The sequence below is a fragment of the Chiloscyllium punctatum genome, chromosome 28 (assembly GCF_047496795.1).
Source record: "Chiloscyllium punctatum isolate Juve2018m chromosome 28, sChiPun1.3, whole genome shotgun sequence".
Taxonomy (NCBI): Eukaryota; Metazoa; Chordata; class Chondrichthyes; order Orectolobiformes; family Hemiscylliidae; genus Chiloscyllium; species Chiloscyllium punctatum.
In genome coordinates this window covers 72109685-72127833 of record NC_092766.1, presented here as the reverse complement: position 1 = coordinate 72127833, position 18149 = coordinate 72109685, and positions in this window count along the sequence as shown.

Below are 18149 nucleotides of genomic sequence, written 5' to 3'. Positions count from 1 at the left end.
ACAGAGGTTCACCTGCCTTTCTTCCAACTGAGCTTACTGCATCAGATGCTCCCGATGTGGTCTTTTCTACATTGGGGAGACCGAACATAAACTAAGTGCACATTTCACCGAGCATCACAGCCGGGCCTGCAGGGGCCAACTTGACCTCCCAGTCACCGCCCATTTGAATTCCCCTTCCCACTCCCTTTCCGACATAATCACTCCTGGCCTCCTCTGTTGCCTTGGTGAGGCAGACCGCAAATTTGAGGAACAACAGCTCATCTGCCTGGCAAGCCTACCACCTGGAAGATGTAACATTGAGTTCTCCAGTTTGAAATAACCTTACTACCCATCTCCTTACTCCATTTTCTGCCCATACTCCTCCCTTCCATTCCACCTAACGACTCCGCCTTACAGCTCCCAACTGGATTCATCCCTCCCATCGCCCAACCAGGTTGCATCCATCACCTGTGTCCACGTAGCCGTACCTCACCATCCCGCTGCTCTCCCCATCCCATCCACTCCCTTCCCTCTTTATCTGCAGCTCCCACTACCTCCCACTCCCAGTCCTGAAGAACTGTTTTACCTTAAATTTTGACTTTCATACCTCATGATGCTGCTGTGTTCTTCCCTCCTCCTGTTTGTCTCCTATAATTCAGGAAGATAGAGTCGACTCAGCACAACATGCTGGTAGGCAGGAACCATGGGTTGCCCATTGAAGTCCTTGAACGTCTGCCCTCAGGCCAGGAGTAAGACATTTTGTCCCTCGAGACACTGACTCATGATCAGAAGAGGCCATTCAGTCCCTCCTAACTGTTACACTGAAATACGAGGATGTCATTGATCCTGCAACATGTCAAACCAATGAGGCATAGACTGCAAACACAGACTGCTCCATGTTTTTCCTCCTGGCTCCATTGCTATTGGTGCACATTTGTTCTGTTAACATGGTTTGCTGACCATGAGGAGGGAAAGTGATTAGTTTGTACCAAGTCCCAAGGAGGCATCTTCCATCTTCGAGATATTACGGCTAGACCACACAGAGCATTCTTAAGCAGGCATCCCAGAGCATAACTTTGAAACTTGTGTCGGTAAGTGTACAATGAAAATTACCCGGAGTACTTTAACTCGGTTGACTACAGATTTTTAAACAGACAAGAACCTTATTCATAATATTACACAATGAAACACTGATGTGTTGTTTGTTTGCAATACTGTAGCCACCTGAACCCCACATCCCTGCCCCCACCAAAAAAAACGTAATCAAGACGTTACGATGCTGATCTCTCCTCCACGAGAATAGGTATCAACCAATAGATTTCCAGTGGGCATATTTGCACTCCATTGCACAAGAAGTGTGGATTTGCCTGGGTATTTCTCTCGTTGCAATAAGGCAATTTTGTATCTTCAACACACAATGCGTTTCTGAACTGTTTTATAAATTCACAAACACATTAATACATTTGATTGGCTTCATTCAGTAAGTCTTACATTTTTTAAACTCTGTCCAAAGCCAAATGTGACATGTTGTCACAAAGCCGGTCCCTTTACAAGGTTTTCTTGTCCTTGATTTTCTTTTCCCAGAGACGTTATAAACGACCCAAGTTTCCAACATTCCTGAATTTTGAATGTTTCACCGGGGCCCCTTTTGTTTATACCGAACAGATAATTCCTCAGACAGAAGGCTTTCAAGTCTTTCAAGTAAAACTGATACAATGAAGGGCGCGTGGCCAGCTCTCTGGTTGTGCAGGTCAGTTCAGTTCAGGGGTTAGTTGAGTAAGGGTCACTGTTGAAACGGGACGCTATCCCTCCCCTTCTGCCCTTCCGATTTTGTAACATGTAAGCGTTTTGAGTCATTTTTACTCTTTCTGCTTAGGGGTTTGGTTTTTTTGGGATTGTTGCATGTACTTTGGAACAGCATCCTTTAGTCGGGATAGCCTGTTGGGTTTGGATAGGATGAGTTGTTCGGTATTCTGTTTTCGGTTCATTTTGTTTCATTCCGTAATTTCGTAAATAAATGCTGTTTGTTCAAAACTCGGCAGTGGGACCAGCTAATTCCCTCATTGAATATGCACTGTACACTTACCTTCAAATACCACAGTTACGGTCTGGGTTACGTGCTTCAAAATATTTGAGGGGTCTGGCCTTGTCCTTAACAATGTGCAACAACCTTGTTCATTATAACCCAAGGATTAATGCGTCAGGGATGGAACGAATCTGATATTGGCTGGGAGGCAGAAAGGACTGGAGCCAGTGGCTGAGCAGACGTGAGGGGAGGACAGTAACATCTCCCAGTCAACCCTAATTCTTTCTCACAAATAGAATAAAATGCAATGCAGAGAGTTAGAACAGATGACATTTGGGCGATGGAATGCTGAACGACAATGTGAATAGAAAAGGCAATTTTAAACGTGATGGATAGAGTTATAATTTACAGATTGAGTATTCAATCATAGGCTGTACAGGTTGATAGGATAGCTTATCTTAACAGGATATTCAGAATTAAAAAACAGACACATAACAACATGAGTGGGGTTACAGGGAGTTACTGCAGAATAAGAGTGGGGATATTGCTCATTCAGAACTGGTATTGAGATAATAGTCTGAGTGACCACCACCTTTGTTGTAATTAATTTGTGAAATGTATTTAAATGCTTTCAGAGCATGTGGGGACAAGCTTATTAATAAAGGACACAAATGATGTCATCATCAATAATCTATTCCTGTTGTTTCATAAAGTGTGGAAGTGAGGACTGCAGATGCTGGAGATCAGAGCTTAAAAATGTGTTGCTGGAAAAGGGCTTATGCCTGAAGCGTCAATTCTCCTGCTCCATTGATGCTGCCTGACCTGCTGCGCTTTTCCAGAAACACATTTTTTGTTTCAAAAAGTGTAGCTATCTCTAAAATGTCTTTCAAATCAAAATAAATGTGTTGAGATTCGAGCATTTAAGTGGACCTTGACAAAAAAAGTTATTTTTAGATCTTGAAGAAGAAACAGAATCCAGTTTAATCCGAGTGTCACCGGCACAAGTCACGGGAACAGGAATGGAGCAAATTGTTCAAATATAACATCTCGACCCATCCAGAAAAGCAACACATTAGAGGTAATGGAAATCAGACATACAAGCACAAAATGGTCGAGACGTGCAACAGGTAAGGCAGGATATGGAGAGAGAAACAATGATAACGTATTGAGGCTGATATGAACCTGTTCTGAGCAAGTCATACTGGACTCAAGATAGTTAATTTTGTTTCTCTCTGTTCCAATGCTGCCAGAACTGCAGAGTTTATCTCCAACACTTTCAATTGGCATCATAACAGGCCACAGAGAGGAATGGTGGGTGGTTGCTTTTAAGAGTGAGGCATGTGACCAGCAGTGTTCCACAGAGGCTCATTTTGGGTTTTCATTGTTCGGTCATTTATGAAAATGATGTGGCTGACAATATAAAGAGCATGGTTCGTAAGTTTGCGGATGACACCAAAACCGGTGGCACAGTGGACAGTGAAGAAGCCTTTCTAAGATTACAAAAGGATCTTGATCAAATGGGTCAACAGGCTGACAAATAGCAGAGACAGTTCAATCTGGATGATTGCGAGGTGAAGACAATAGTGTCTGTTTGCCGCTGTCTGATGCACTGGGAATGGAATGATGTTATTCGCCATCTGCTGTGGTACAACACAAAAATGTCCTCCCTAATCTTTTCGAGGCCTTGCCGTCTCCCTTGTTACCCTCTTGCTCTAAACATATTTGTACAATATATTTAGTTTATTCTGAACCTTATCTGTCCATGCTCTCTCATGTCCCCTTTTTGCTTTCCTCATTTCTCTCTAAGTAATGTCCAACACGCTTTATATAGTTTAAGAGATTCGATTGATTAAAGTTGTCTATATCTAAATTAAGATTATCTTTTATTCTTGAGTAGAGCTTCAATACCTTTAGTCATCCACTGTTCCTTATTCTTACCAGAGTAACCCTTCACACTAACAAGAACATAATGCCTCTCAGTTCTCATTATCGTACCTTTGAATGTCTTCCACTCGTCACACGTTCTCTTCACCTGCTAAAAAACTCCTTCAATCAAACTTGGAAGGTCCTTGTCTCATGCCATTAAAGTTTATGGTACTCCAATTAAAAAGATAATATTAATGGAAGGCTTATCCTTTTCCATAACCATTCTGAAATGAATAGAATTATGTTCGCAACAGCCATCATATTCCCCCACTTTTACTTCGGTCACTTGCCCTGATATTGCACAAAATAAGGTCTAGTTTTGTTCCTCCTCTAGTAGGAGCAACCACATATTGCTAAAGAAAATTTTCTTGAACACATTTGACAAATTCTTCATCGTACAAACTTTTAACACGAAGGTAGTAGCAATCAAGTTTTGGAAATTTAATATCCCCCCATTATTACAATCTTATTAAGTTTACATATATCTGAGATCTCCCTACATATTTGTTCTTAATTTCTTCCTTACTATTGGGGAGCATAGAGTACAATTCCATCAACGTGTTCATTTCTTTCTGACTTTTAATTTCTACCAATATATTTGCACTGGACGATTTGTCACAAACGAACACTTCGCACAGTCTCTTCGAAGTGTTCTTTACTTTCTTATCTTAAATTTCTAACCATATATTATAAATGAACGCATTTTTAGTAATATCTCCCCAAGTTAGAGCAATAATTTATTCCTTAATCAAAATTGACAGTCTTGCCCCCCACTGCTCCCCCACCCCATGTCTCCTTTTCTGTCCTTTCTGTAGCATCTAACACCTGGAAGATTGAATTACCACACTGAGAACAAAAAGCATAGAACATAGAACAATACAGCGCAGAATCCCCCATTCGGCCCTCTATGATGCGCCGACCTTTGAAGTATTCTCAGCTCGTCCCCTACACTATCCCAAAGTCATCCCTGTGCTTATCTCAGGATGGTTTCAATCCCCCTAATGTGGCTAAGTTGACTACATTAGCAGGTAGGGCATTCCAAGCCCTTACATCGCTCTGTGAAACAAACCTGCCTCTGACAACTGTCTGAAATCTATCACCCCTCAATTTGTAGCTATGCCCCCTCATATAGGCTGGCATCAACATCCTAGCAAAAAGACTTTAACTGTCTACCGATCTATTCCTCTGATCATCTTGTATGTCTCTAACAAATTCCCTCTTAGCCTTCTTCTTTACAATGAGAACAGACCCAAGTCTCTCAGCCTTTCCTCATGCGACCTTCCCTTCAGACCAGGCAGCATCCTGGTACATCTCCTCTGCACCTTTTCCAATACATCCACATCCTTTTTGTAATGGGGCGACCAGAACTGTACACAATATTCCAAGTATGGCCGCACCAGCGTTCTGTATAATTGCAGCATGATATTGTGGCTCCGGAACTCAATCCCTCTATGAACAAACCGTATGCCGCCTTAACAACACTATCAACCTGGGTGGCAACTTTCAGGGATCTATTTACATGGACTCCAAGATCACTCTGCACATCCACACTACCAAGAATCTTTCCATTAACCCAGTCGTCTGCCTTTCTGTTATTCTTCCCAAAGTGCATCACGTCACATTTAGCTGGATTGAACTCCATTTGCCACCTCTCAGCCCAATTCTGCTGTTTATCCAAGTCGCCTGCAACCTGTAACATTATTCCAAACTGCCCACAACTTCACTGACTTTAGTGTCGTCTGCAAATTTACTAATTCATTCAGCTGTGCCTGCGTCTAAGTCATTTATAAAAATGACAAACATTAGTGTTCCCAAATCAGAATCTTGTGGCACACCACTAGTAACCGGACTCCAGGCTGAATATTTTCTATCAACCACCACTCGCTGCCTTCTTTCAGAAAGCTAGTTTCAAATCCAAAATGCTAAATCACCATCGATTCCACGCCTCTGCATTTTCTCCAACAGCCTACCATGTGGAACGTTATCAAAGGCTTTACTGAAGTCCATGTATACCACGTCAACTGCCCTACCCTCACCTGCATGCTTGGTCACCTTCTCAAAAATAAATCAATATGATTTCTGAGAAATGACCTGCTTTTGATGAAACCATATTGACTATCTGAAATCAAATTGTTGCTTACTAGATGATTATAAATCTTATCTCTTATAATCCTTTCCAAAACATTTCCTATAACAGAAGCAAGGCTCACTGGTTTATAATTGCTTGGGTCATCTCTACTACCCTTCTTGAACAAGGGCACAACATTTGCAATCCTCCAGTCCTCTAGTACCAAACCTGTAGACAATGATGACTCAAATATCAAAGCCAAAGGCTCTGCTATCTCCTCCCTAGCTTCCCAGAGAATCCTTGGATAAATCCCATTAGGTCCAGGGGGTTTCTCTACTTTCATTCCTTCCAGAATTGATAACATCTGTTCGTAACTAACCTCGATCCTTTCTAGTCTAATATCTCATACTTCATACTTCTCCTCGACAATATTCTCCTTTTCCTGAGTGAAACCCGATGAGAAATGTTCAATTAGCAACTCTCTGATCTCCACAAGGTCCACACTCAACTTCCCGCTTCTGTCTTTGACTGGCCGAATTCCTACCCGAATCATCCTTTTATTCCTCACATACCTCTGGAAAGCTTTAGGGTTCTCCGCTATTCTATTTGCTAAAGACTGCTAGTGTCCTCTCTATTCTCTTCTTAACTCTCTCTTTAAATCCTTCCGAGCTGATCTGTAACTCTCCATCCCCTCATCTGAACCATCTTGCCTCATCAACACATAAGCCTCCTTCTTCTTCTTAACAAGAGATGCAATTTCTGTTGTAAACCACGGTTCCTTACCTTATCACTTCTTCCATGTATGACAGGGACATACCTATCAAGGACACACAATAACTGTTCCTGAAACCAGCTCCACATTTCCACTGTCTGCATCCCCTGTATTTTGCTACCCCATTCTATGCATCTTAATTCTTGCCTAATCGCATTGTAATTGCCCTTACCCCATCGATAACTCTTGACCTGTTGCATGTACCTATCCCTTTCCATCGCTAAGCTAAACATAACCGAATTATGGTCACTCTCTCCAAAGTGTTCAACTACAACTAAATCAAACACTTGGCCTGGCTCACTGCCAAGCACCAGATCCATTGTGGCCTCCCCTCCTGTCGGCCCTTCGACATACTGTGTCAGGAAACACTCCTGTACACACTAGACAATAACTGATCCATCCGATGTACGAGAGCTATAGCATTTCCAGTCAATGTTAGGAAAGTTAAAGTCCCCCATAATGATCACCCTGTTCCTTTCACTCCTACCCAGAATAATTTTGCTAATTCTCTCTTTCACCTCCCTGGAACTCTGCGGAGGGTATAAAAAAAAACTCCAAGCAGTGTGACCTCTCCTCTCCTGTTTACTAACCTCAGCCCACACTACATCAGTAGACGAGTCCTCAGCAACAGTTCTCAGAGCCAGCATTATAATATCCTTGGCTAAAAAGACCACACCTCCTCCTCTTTTACCGTTTTGCCTGTTCTTATTGAAAGATCTTGAACATCTTTCACCCAGGTTCCTATAATAGCTATGATATCCCAATCCCATGTTCTCAAACATGCGCTGAGTAGATTAGCCTTCCCTGTAAATCCCATTGCACTGAAGGAAATGCATTTTAGTTCTTCAGAATTACTATATAATCTGATTCTCTCATCTTTCTTTTCCAACTGGCATGCTCTCAGCATATTCAGAGATATCTTCATCCATCCTGCAATTTACACTACTACTTAGAGTACCTCAACTTGCCTCATCTGTCAATATAAAGTCTGGCTTTATAGGGTGAGCAAATCTCCCTGCTAAGGTATCGGTGGCTTTCCGTTTAGATTAGATCAATCCTTTTGGAGCGGGCCTTTTCTATTCCAAAAGACATTCCAATCTCCCAAAAATCTGAATCCGTCAACAACACAGCAGCTCGTCATGCCATTGAATTTTCTCATTTAACCTTTTTTTTTTCCCTTCCCCGCTTGAATTTGTCATTGGGAGCAAACCAGTAATTACTATTGTAAGGTTTTGTTTTTGACCCTCTACATCACCTCTTTAATTAACTGCGGACTGTTTTAATCTTTTCCCTAAAAATGTCATTCATACCAATATATACAATAATTTCGGGCTTCTAAATCACACCTTCAACAATATGCTTGAGACTTTCTGGGACGTTCTTAATCCTAGTACAGGGAGAACAATAAACTATCCTAAATTTTCGCTGACTGTCACAGAATCTCCTGTTTATGCCCCTGACAGGGGGCATAATGCTGCCTAATATAAGATTTATTCCAACAGTCCAATAACCGATGGCTCTTCCATTTTCCTCAGAGAGACTAACCCCTTCATCAGTTCCAAAAGCTAGATATCTGTTTGATAGAGGAATTGCCACCGGAGATTGTTGAACTACCTTCTTACCTGTCCTGACAGTCACCCAGCTATCTGACTGATTTTGTTGCATAACAACTTCCAGCCATCTCCTTCTCTTGCTTACATATATGGCCTTAATATTATTATACCTATAAACAGAATTTTTCATGACATTAAAATAGAAAATATATCCGTATACATATCAAACATATAAAAAATAAATAAAATCAACCATTTGAAAAACTAATTCAACAAAAATATTCCTCTTCAATAAATTTCTCGAAGAAAAAAGTCTCCTCCAGAGCTGAACGCGTGTAGGACTCCTGAATAAAGGCACATCTTCATTTTAAAAAATAGTTTTTGAAACAAAAAACTACTTTTGCATTTAAAACAAAGAAGAAGACTTTTGAAACATATATAGACTTTTCTAGTTTATTTTTGTAGACCCACCCCCCTTGAAAAGCTCGTTAAAACAATGTCTGTTTTGAAAAAAAAATGATTTTTTTTTGCTTGTTTTCTTTTGGTTTGTTTTTGAATTTTAGTAAAACAGAATGGAAAAAATAATCTTATATTAATAAACTATATGAACTTCATTAAATGGGAAATAAAAACTATAATTAATCTTAAACTATGCTTGCAATCCAAGGAGCAGCTGTAAGATCCATACTGCTCTAAGAACGCGTATTAAAACTGTTTTTTTACAATTTAAAGAAGAGTGGGCATATGTTCTAATAATTTGCTTCAAATGCAAGGTAGACTTTGCGATATGATTTGATCTCCTAACATGTGTATATGTGCAGCATTTATTTGAATCTTTATCCTCATCTCTCCAGCTCTTTCAAGCAATCGTATGAGCCTGTGTCCATTCTGCAGATGAACAATTCCTTCAGCTCTGAGTATTGCAGGGAATGTTACAAAGAACATTATCCAGGTCCACGTAAAATACAAATGTTGCAGACGAAGTAAGCCCAACACTAGTCCAATATTAAACACATGCAAGCATTATGAATAAAACATACAGAGACGAATAGTATAAAAGGAGAATTCAGCTACATGTCAAAAAAAAATCTGTGGCTCTCCAAAAAAAAAAATCCTCAACTGCATCACGCTGTAAATTCACCAGAATAGGAAGAACAAGAGACTGAAATTCTTAATTCTTCTCCTTTGAACAACATCTGAAGAACACGAGAAATAAGACAAGTCTTATCTGTGAGCTTCATAACTGATGATGATGAGAATGTGAGGGATGGATTTTGGGGGGAATGATAAATAATGTTATGGATGACACAAAGATTAGGTGGGTGGTTCACAGTGAGGAGGAACATGTTCGTTTAAATATGATATAAATGGCTTGTTCAGGTGGCTAGATCAATGGCTGATGAAATTTGACTGATAAATGTGAGGTGATACATTTCAAAAGTAACCAGACAAGAGAGAGTACTCAAACGATGATGAGGAGTTAGATGTTTTTGAAGCAGAGGAGGTTGAGAGGGATTCCTGATTGAGGCATTTAAGAGCATGATGTTTACGGACAGTTTGAACAGAGAGCAGCTCTTCCCCTTACTCGAGTGCTCAATACAAAGGAGACATAATATTGAAGTGAAAGTGATCTCACCATTAATCTGTAAAGCTTAATTGCAGATTGATGTTGAATTTAGATTCCAGCATTTGAAGTGGCGGCATTGGAATCTGAGTTCCCAGAATATTATCTTGATCGCTGAATCAGCAGTTGGCGATAATACCACCAGAACATCACTTTCATCTTATCATAGTTTTCTTTGTTAAGGTATGAATAACGTTTATCTTTTTGCAATTCCTCTTCCACTCAGGAATAAACTTTAATTGATGTGTTTTTACTATCTTCCTAAGTATTTGCCATTATTCTTCAAATGTTCTGCCCTTCAATGTTATTTTTTCGAGTCCACTCAGGCCAATCCTTCCATATAATTATCACTGCCCGATACTAAAACCCTTGTATCTTTGAATCTGAATGTGAAACTCCAGCATGTTACAGTCACTCTTTCTAGAGGATCCTCTGCGATAAGATGATTTATCACTCCTTCCTCATTATTCACACCAAATTTAAAAGCCAGTGTTCTTGTTTTTTGTCCTAAGAAATAATCCCTCATACATTCTGTGCATCGTTATTTGAGGCTACCCTTGCCAAATAGATTAATTAAGCCACAGATTGCTCACTCTTGTGCCCTTCTCACAAACCATAGTTATTCCCTGGTTTTTGAAAGTATGTTTGGAGGATGGGAGTATTGTGGCATGAAATTACTCCTAGAAGCAGGTTTGCTTCCATGTGCTTTATTTGGATCCAAACTGATTTGTCATTTTGGCCTCCCGCGCTAATGTCATTTTTAATGCAGCCTTGATATCATTCTTAATCAATGCAGCAACTCAACCTGCTGTACGTTCTTGTCTGAGTAATGAGTACCCTTGGGCATTTCACTTCCCAACACTGACCTTCCTGTAACCACCTTTCTGTAAGCCCCACCAGGCCGTATCGTTTTAACTCTGTTTGTGCTGTCATTTTTTCCAAATATTCCATGTATTCAGGTACAAGGTATTTACATAAGTTTTATTGGATTGGTTTATCTCCTTTAATACTTTTGGCGCACGTCACACACTCCATTCTTATTTTTTGATCTCCGATAATACCGAACATATTATTTCCACTCACGTTTTTTAAATTGCTATGATTATTTTCCTCAGCATAGTCATTAGTCTGGCCCTGCCTGTCTATTCTATTAAACTCTAATTTCAGCTCAGTTGCTGTCCTGCTGCTCTAATTTTCAGTCTCCTGCATTATTCATTTAACTCCACCTAAGATGCATCATCAAACCTCCCTGCCAGGATGTTGGTGGCCCTCCAGTTAAAATGGACCCTGTCCTTTTTTACAGGTCCCACCTGCCTTGGACAAAATCCCAACGAGCCATAAATCTGAAACCCTCTTCCTGAACCAGTTCTTCAACCACATATTAAAGTTTTCTCTCTTCATCTTCCTTATCCCACTTCCACCTAGCACGAGGAGTAACCCAAGATTACAACCCTGGATATCCTGCCTTTCCACTCAGGCCACTCCCTGCACTCTCCTTGCAGGATCTTGTTACATTTCCTGCCAATGTTATTGATACCAATGTATACCACTGGCTGTAAACCCTCCCCTTCAGTATGCCCTGAGCATTCTTGGAGACATCCCTGACACTCGCACCAAAGACACTTTTTGTGAAGAATGCATAGAATCGTCGAATCACTATATTGTGGAAATAGGCCATTTGGGTCAACATGCCCATACTGACCCTCCAAAGAGTAACCCACCCAGACCCGTCAGCCTATTCTCATACTCTACATTTACCCCTGACTAATACACCTAACCTACACATCCCTGAACACTATGAGCGGAGTAACCTGGCCAGAGCCAGTCTCCTACCATATATGGATTCTGTTTTCGCACCACAGATACTGCCAGTACTTCTGAGCATTCCCAGCAACTTCTGGTTTTGTCACCAATGATGATCACATACTGATCAAAACGTATCCAACTCAGATCTGAAAAAAAAACTGAATTCATTTTCTCAATAAAAATCCAAATATTTGATGATTCAAAAATCACCGCAAATATCCATTAAATTATTTTTGTTTGGTCCATGATTGTCATTTGTTCACTTTGCCAATCCATGAATAAAAGACATGTTTGCATGTTTTGTGCATTACCTTTTGGGAGGAGTTAGAGAGAGGTGATGGAGGGGCTGGGACCGGGGGTTGCTGGGAAGTTTAATTTCCCACTAAAAACGGACTTACCTGGAGCATCAGGCCTCCATTTGCAGCAACGGTGAGAGCGAGGAGCGGAGTGGGAGAGGACGACTTGTGCGCTGGGATGGTAAGTGATCTGACATATTTTTCCAGCGATTGAACGAGAAACACTACACATGTACAATGCCTCCCACCCCGAACTCCTCATCTAACCAAAGCAAAAGAACTCTGTACTGTGTTGATAAGGTGCTTCTCTTCTTTTTTTTAATCCTGTGATTGGTTAAAGAAAACCCTTCCCTTTACCGTATATCAAATTTAAGACCAAGTTAAGCTTTAGAGTAAAAGTGACAGGAGATCTCAGAGCCATGTTATGCTCCACTTGCTCAATGTGGGAGCTGAGGGACACAGCTGCTGTCCCTGTTCTCATGCAGGACGTGTGTCCATATCCCTGCACTCTCCTTGCAGGAACTTGTCACGTTTCTTGCCAATGTCATTGGTACCAATGTGTACCACAGCCGCTGGCTGTTCAGCCTCCCCTTCAGTATGTCCTGAGAATGCTCGGAGACATCCCTCAAACTCGCACCAAAGGCACTTCTTATGAAGAACACATCGACGGGATGATGGCTCTGGAGCGGCGGATGGACTCACCTTGGAGCACCCACAATGTGGGGTAGATAGCACATTCAGTGAACTGATCACATCACAGATTAGGATTGCTAAAGGAGAAAGGGAATTTGTGACCAAAAGCAGAGAAAGAGAGGTGACTCTGCGGTCACCTCTCTCCTTAGCAGGTATACTGTTTTGGATCCTGTTTGGAAAGATGGCTCACCAGGAGAAGACAGCAGTAGCCCCGTTAAGTGCACCGTGGTTGGACCTGCTGTTCAGAAGGGCGGGAAAAATACTGGAAGGGCAAAGTCATTGTAAAAGGAGTAGATAAGCATTTTTCTGTTCGAAGTCAAGTCTCCCGAATGGTATGTGGCCTTTCAGGTGCAAGGGACAGTAATGCCTGGGATCGACTGCAGAACATTCTGAAGGGGAAGGGTGAATATCCAGTTTTCATGGTCCATGTAGGCACCAATGATATAGGTTTAAAAAATCAGGATGAGCTCCTACAAACAGAATTTAGGGAGTTAGGAGTCAAGTTAAGAAGTAGGACCTCAGAGGTTTTAATCTCAGGATTGCTACTAATGCCACGTGCTAGTCAGAGTAGAAATGAAAGAATAGAATTGCTTGAGAGATGGTGCAGGAGGAAAGAGTTCTGATTTTTGGGACATTGAGACTGGTTATCTGGGAGGTAGGACCATTACAAATTGGACAGCCTACACCTGAGCTGGAATGGAAATAATGTCGTTCGGGGTACTTTTACTAATGCTGCTTCGGAGGGTTCAAACTAATGTTGTAGTGGGATGGGAACCAAATGAGGAGCTTCGTCGATATTAAGGAAATAACAACTGCAGCCTGTAAGGAAATAGATAATGAAGTCAGCGTGAATTAGGGGAAGAGTCGGCAGGGAGGAGATGATGAACACAAAGGGACAGGTTATCTGAGGTGCATTTGTTTTAATGCAAGAAGTGTAGTATGTGCAGATAAACTTAGGGCTTGGAGTTGATATTATTGCTATTACTGATACTTGGTTGAGGGAAGGGCATGATTGGCAAGTAAAGATCCCAGGATATCAATGCTTCAGGTGGGATAAACGGGGGGGGGGGGGGGGAGTAAAAGGGGTATAGGAGTTGCATTACTGGTCAAAGAGGATACCACAGCTGTGCTGAAGGAGGGCACTATGGAGGACTCAAACAGTGAGGCAATAAGGGTAGAGCTCAGAAATAGGAAGGGTGCAGTAACAATATTGGGGCCTCCCAACAGTGAGCGTGCGCTGAAAGTACAAATATGTAAACAGATCATGGAAAGATGTGGGAACAACATGGTGGTGGTGAAAGGCGATTTTCGCAACATTGACTGGGGTTCACTTAATATTTGAGGACTGGATGGAGCAGGATTTGTAAAGAGCAGCCAGGAGGGTTTTTTGAGCAGTATATAAACAGTCCAACACTGGAAAGGGCCATTTTTGTCCTGATGCTGGAGAACGAGCCTGGCCAGGTGGTTGAAGTTTCAGTTGGGGATAACTTTGGGACTATTCATCACAATTCCATACGTTATAGAATACGCAAGGACAAAGACGAGAGTTGTCCTAAAGGAAGCGTGCTAAATTGGGGGAAGGACAACTATACCAAAATTCAGCAGAAGTTGAGGAATATAGATTGGGAGCAGTTTTTTAAAGGTGAATCCACATTTGATGCGTGGGAAGCTTTTAAAGAGAGGTTGATTAGAGTTGAGGTCAGATATGCTTCTGTGGAAATGAGGGGTAGGAATGGCAAGATTAGGGAACCATGGATGACAGGTGTAACTGTGAGACTAGTTTAGTGGCAAAAGGAAGTGTACATAAGGTCTAGACGACTGAAGACAGACAAAGCTTGGGAAGAAAGTCGGGAATGTAGGACCAATCTGAAACAAGGAATTAAGAGGACTAAAAGGGGGCATGAGATATATTTAGCAAACATGATTATGGAAAATCCCAAAGACTTTAATTCATATGTAAGGAGCAAGAGGGTACCTAGAGGAAGGGTTGGACCACTCAGGGACAAAGGAGGCAAGTTATGCGTGGAGTCAGAGTCAATGGGTGAGATTATTAATGAGCAGTTTGTATCAGTATTCACCAAGATGAAATGTTGAGATTAGGTATGGATGCTTGATACCTCTAGGTCAAGCTGAAATAAGGAAGTGTTGGTTATTCTAAAAGGCATTAAAGTGGCCAGGTTCCCAGTTCCGGATGGGATCTTGGATGAGGGAGGAAACAGGTGGGACCATATCTTTGCAGCATCTTTGAGCACGGGTGAAATCCCGTAGTACTGGGAAATTGCTAATGGTGTTCCCTTGTTTAAGAATGGCGACCCTGACGTTAGTGGTATGGAAGCTGCTGGAGAAATACTGAGGGATAGGATATATTCCCAGTTGGAAGAAAATGTGCTCATCAGTGATAGGCAACATAGTTTTGAGCAGGGAATGTCATGTCTTGCCAACTTAACAGAATTCTTTGAGGAAGTGACAAAGTTTCTTGTTGAGTGACGGTAATTAGATGTCATATAAATGGACTTTAGTAAGGCGTTTGATCGGGTTCCCCATGATACGCTGTTTGACAAAGTGAAGTCGCATACGGTCCAGGCTGTACGAGTTAGATGGATAGTCCAGTCCCCTATTCCCTTTCTTCTTCTTGGCTGTCTTTTCTGTAGCGTGATCTGCACTCTGTGTGAGCTATTCCTCTAACTCTCAGCATCACAGATGTCCCATAGAGTCTCTAGTTACTATCTGAGCTCCAAGACCCAGTGTCCATCTAGGACACGAGCAGGGGCTATGACTTCCCAACGGAACAGAACATACTTTCCATCTAACAAACATGTCTTGTCATGTCTTAAAATGCAACATTTCTAGAATAACTTAATTAATTACTTAGAATTCAATTAACATCAGGGGGAAAAAAACCAATATGGTTAACTCCCTTATATAACTGTGGCTTGCTGAGGGTAATATATATATTGGCTCAGAATTTCACTTCTCTCTCTTATTTCTGAGTTCAATCCTTATTTCAGAAGTTGAAAAAATAAATTTGCTAACTTCTATCAATTTACTGACAGTCGCTAATAATCTGCCAATGAATTTACAGCCTTTTCTGTGAAGGCTCTTGTACTTCTTCCAAACTCAGTGCAGGCAGGTCCCAGCAGCAGAAAGTTATCTCTGTGACGCCCAGGTAAGAGTAATCCTCCAGCTCCCACTCCACTCTGCTCCCTCACAGGGTCACCGTCTCTATGACTCCCAGGTCCGTGTAATCCTCCAGCTCCCCCTCCACTCTGCTCCCTCACAGGGTCACCGTCACTCTGACACCCAGGTACATGTAATCCTCCAGCTCCCACTCCACTCTGCTCCCTCACAGGGTCACCGTATCTGTGACTGCCAGGTACATGTAATCCTCCAGCTCCCACTCCACTCTGCTCCCTCACAGGGTCACCATCTCTGTGACTCCCAGGCACGATTTGGCCATGATCTGCAGTGCTGATTTATATCCTCCCACTTTGCTGCCTCTGTAAATCCCAGGTGTGACTGAGCCTCATGCTCCTGCTCCAAGTTGCTCCGTCACATGGTCACTCCCTCTGTGACTCGGTGCTGATTTCGAGCCTCCTGCTCTGCTGCTTCTCCAACTCCGAGTCCCAGTCAGCCCCGATCCTCGCTGCTGATTAATATTCTCCCGCTCTGTGCTGCTCTCTCGCAGGCTCTCTCCCTTTGTGACTCCCAGGTAATGATAGGCCTCAAGCCTCAGCTAAGATTTTCACATCCCATTCCGCATTGCTGCCTTACAGAATCGCTGTTGTGCCTGGAAGACAGTGGGAAAGAGGAGGATTAGACAGAGCAGAGGGTGTTACAGTGGTTGAGCGAGCTATATGGGGTGGAACAGGTTATCTGGGGAGCTAGGCAGACCTGCAGTGTCGAAAACAGGTTATTGGAAGATACAGTGAGAGTTGCAGACACCAAAGAAGGCGAAGGAAATAGAGATAGTAGCTTGTTCATGATGGAGCTCTGTAGAGTCAAAGTGTTTTTTCTGTGCTGCTTACAGAGATGTGTAGACTTCAACAAATACAAATTGAGAGCCAACAAGTGTTGTTTGGTAGTGGAGACTGTTGGGTGTTACAGAGTTAGAAGACGTAGAATAACTGGGGGGAATATAAACTTTTGGAGCATTGGTGGTGTTCAAAGACCCTCAGGACATGAGGAGGTGCAGAGAATGGGAGCATTCGAAATAGTGGGATTGTGGGGGCTGGAAGTCCCGAGATGGATAAGGAGGATGAAAAGTTCCAATTTACCACACGCAACCATCATAATTATAGAGATTTAAGGAAGGGTACCTGTGCTGTCATTGATTACAGTTATATGGAGAGTTACAGAAGCTGAAGGGGTTACACATTTAAAAAGGGAGAGATTTTAGGTGATCAGAAATTTAAACAAGAATAAAGAAATGTTAGAGATCTCTAACACAGATGGGAATGGAAGAGATGAGATAGTGTGAGGAACTATAAGAGTTATAAGTCGGGGAGGATGTCAGATATAAAAGGGACAGCTGCATTGTCTGTGTGCAGTTTGAGACATGAGGAGTGTTGTAGCGCCTGCTGGAGGCTACATGGATAACAACAGTCCCAACTGCTGGTGCAGTGACTCAGGAAGGCAGCTCACCACCACTTTCGCAGGGACCACTCCAAATCAAAGCTCATGTTCACCAATGAATGCAGGAATAAAAGATCTACAAGTAGCACTGAGGTCACTCAGGAAGGCCCTTTCAACAGCACTTCATAAACCCGGAACCACTATACCCTGGAAGGACAGGAGCTCCAGGTGCATGGAAACATCTGCATTTCCAAGGTGCCCTCCAAGGCACGCACCATCCTCCCAGCACTGTGTCTGTCCCTACACCCAAAGGACTGCAATGGGTCAGGAAGGCAGCTCACCACCACTTTCTCCAGGGAATTGCAGATGGGAAGGTAATGGTAAAACTCTGCTGTTTACAGCCAGATAGAAAAATAAATCTAGCAGTGTGTGTGAAATGAAATTTCCGTTTCAGAACAACTTGCTGAACGTGGATAGATGATTTGTCTGATTGGCACAAGGCAGAGAGTGTGAAGAAAGGGGTCTTTTTCACGATGGGAACTGGTGATGGGGGGAGCACCGCAGGGGTCAGTGTTGGGACTACACTCTACACGTTATTCATTCAGAGTCTGAACAAAGGATGTGAAGGGGTAAGAGAAATGGTTTTCCAAGAAAGATTTCAGAGATGAAATTCGTGTCATATGAGGAGCAGGTGAAGTCTCCGGGTCTGCACTTGATGAAGTTTCAGAGGTGTTGGCAGAATCTCATTCAAACTTACAGAATACTGAGGGGCCTGGATGGAGTGGACGTGGGCAAGATGTTTCCACGAGCAGGAGAGACTAGGGGCCAAGGGCA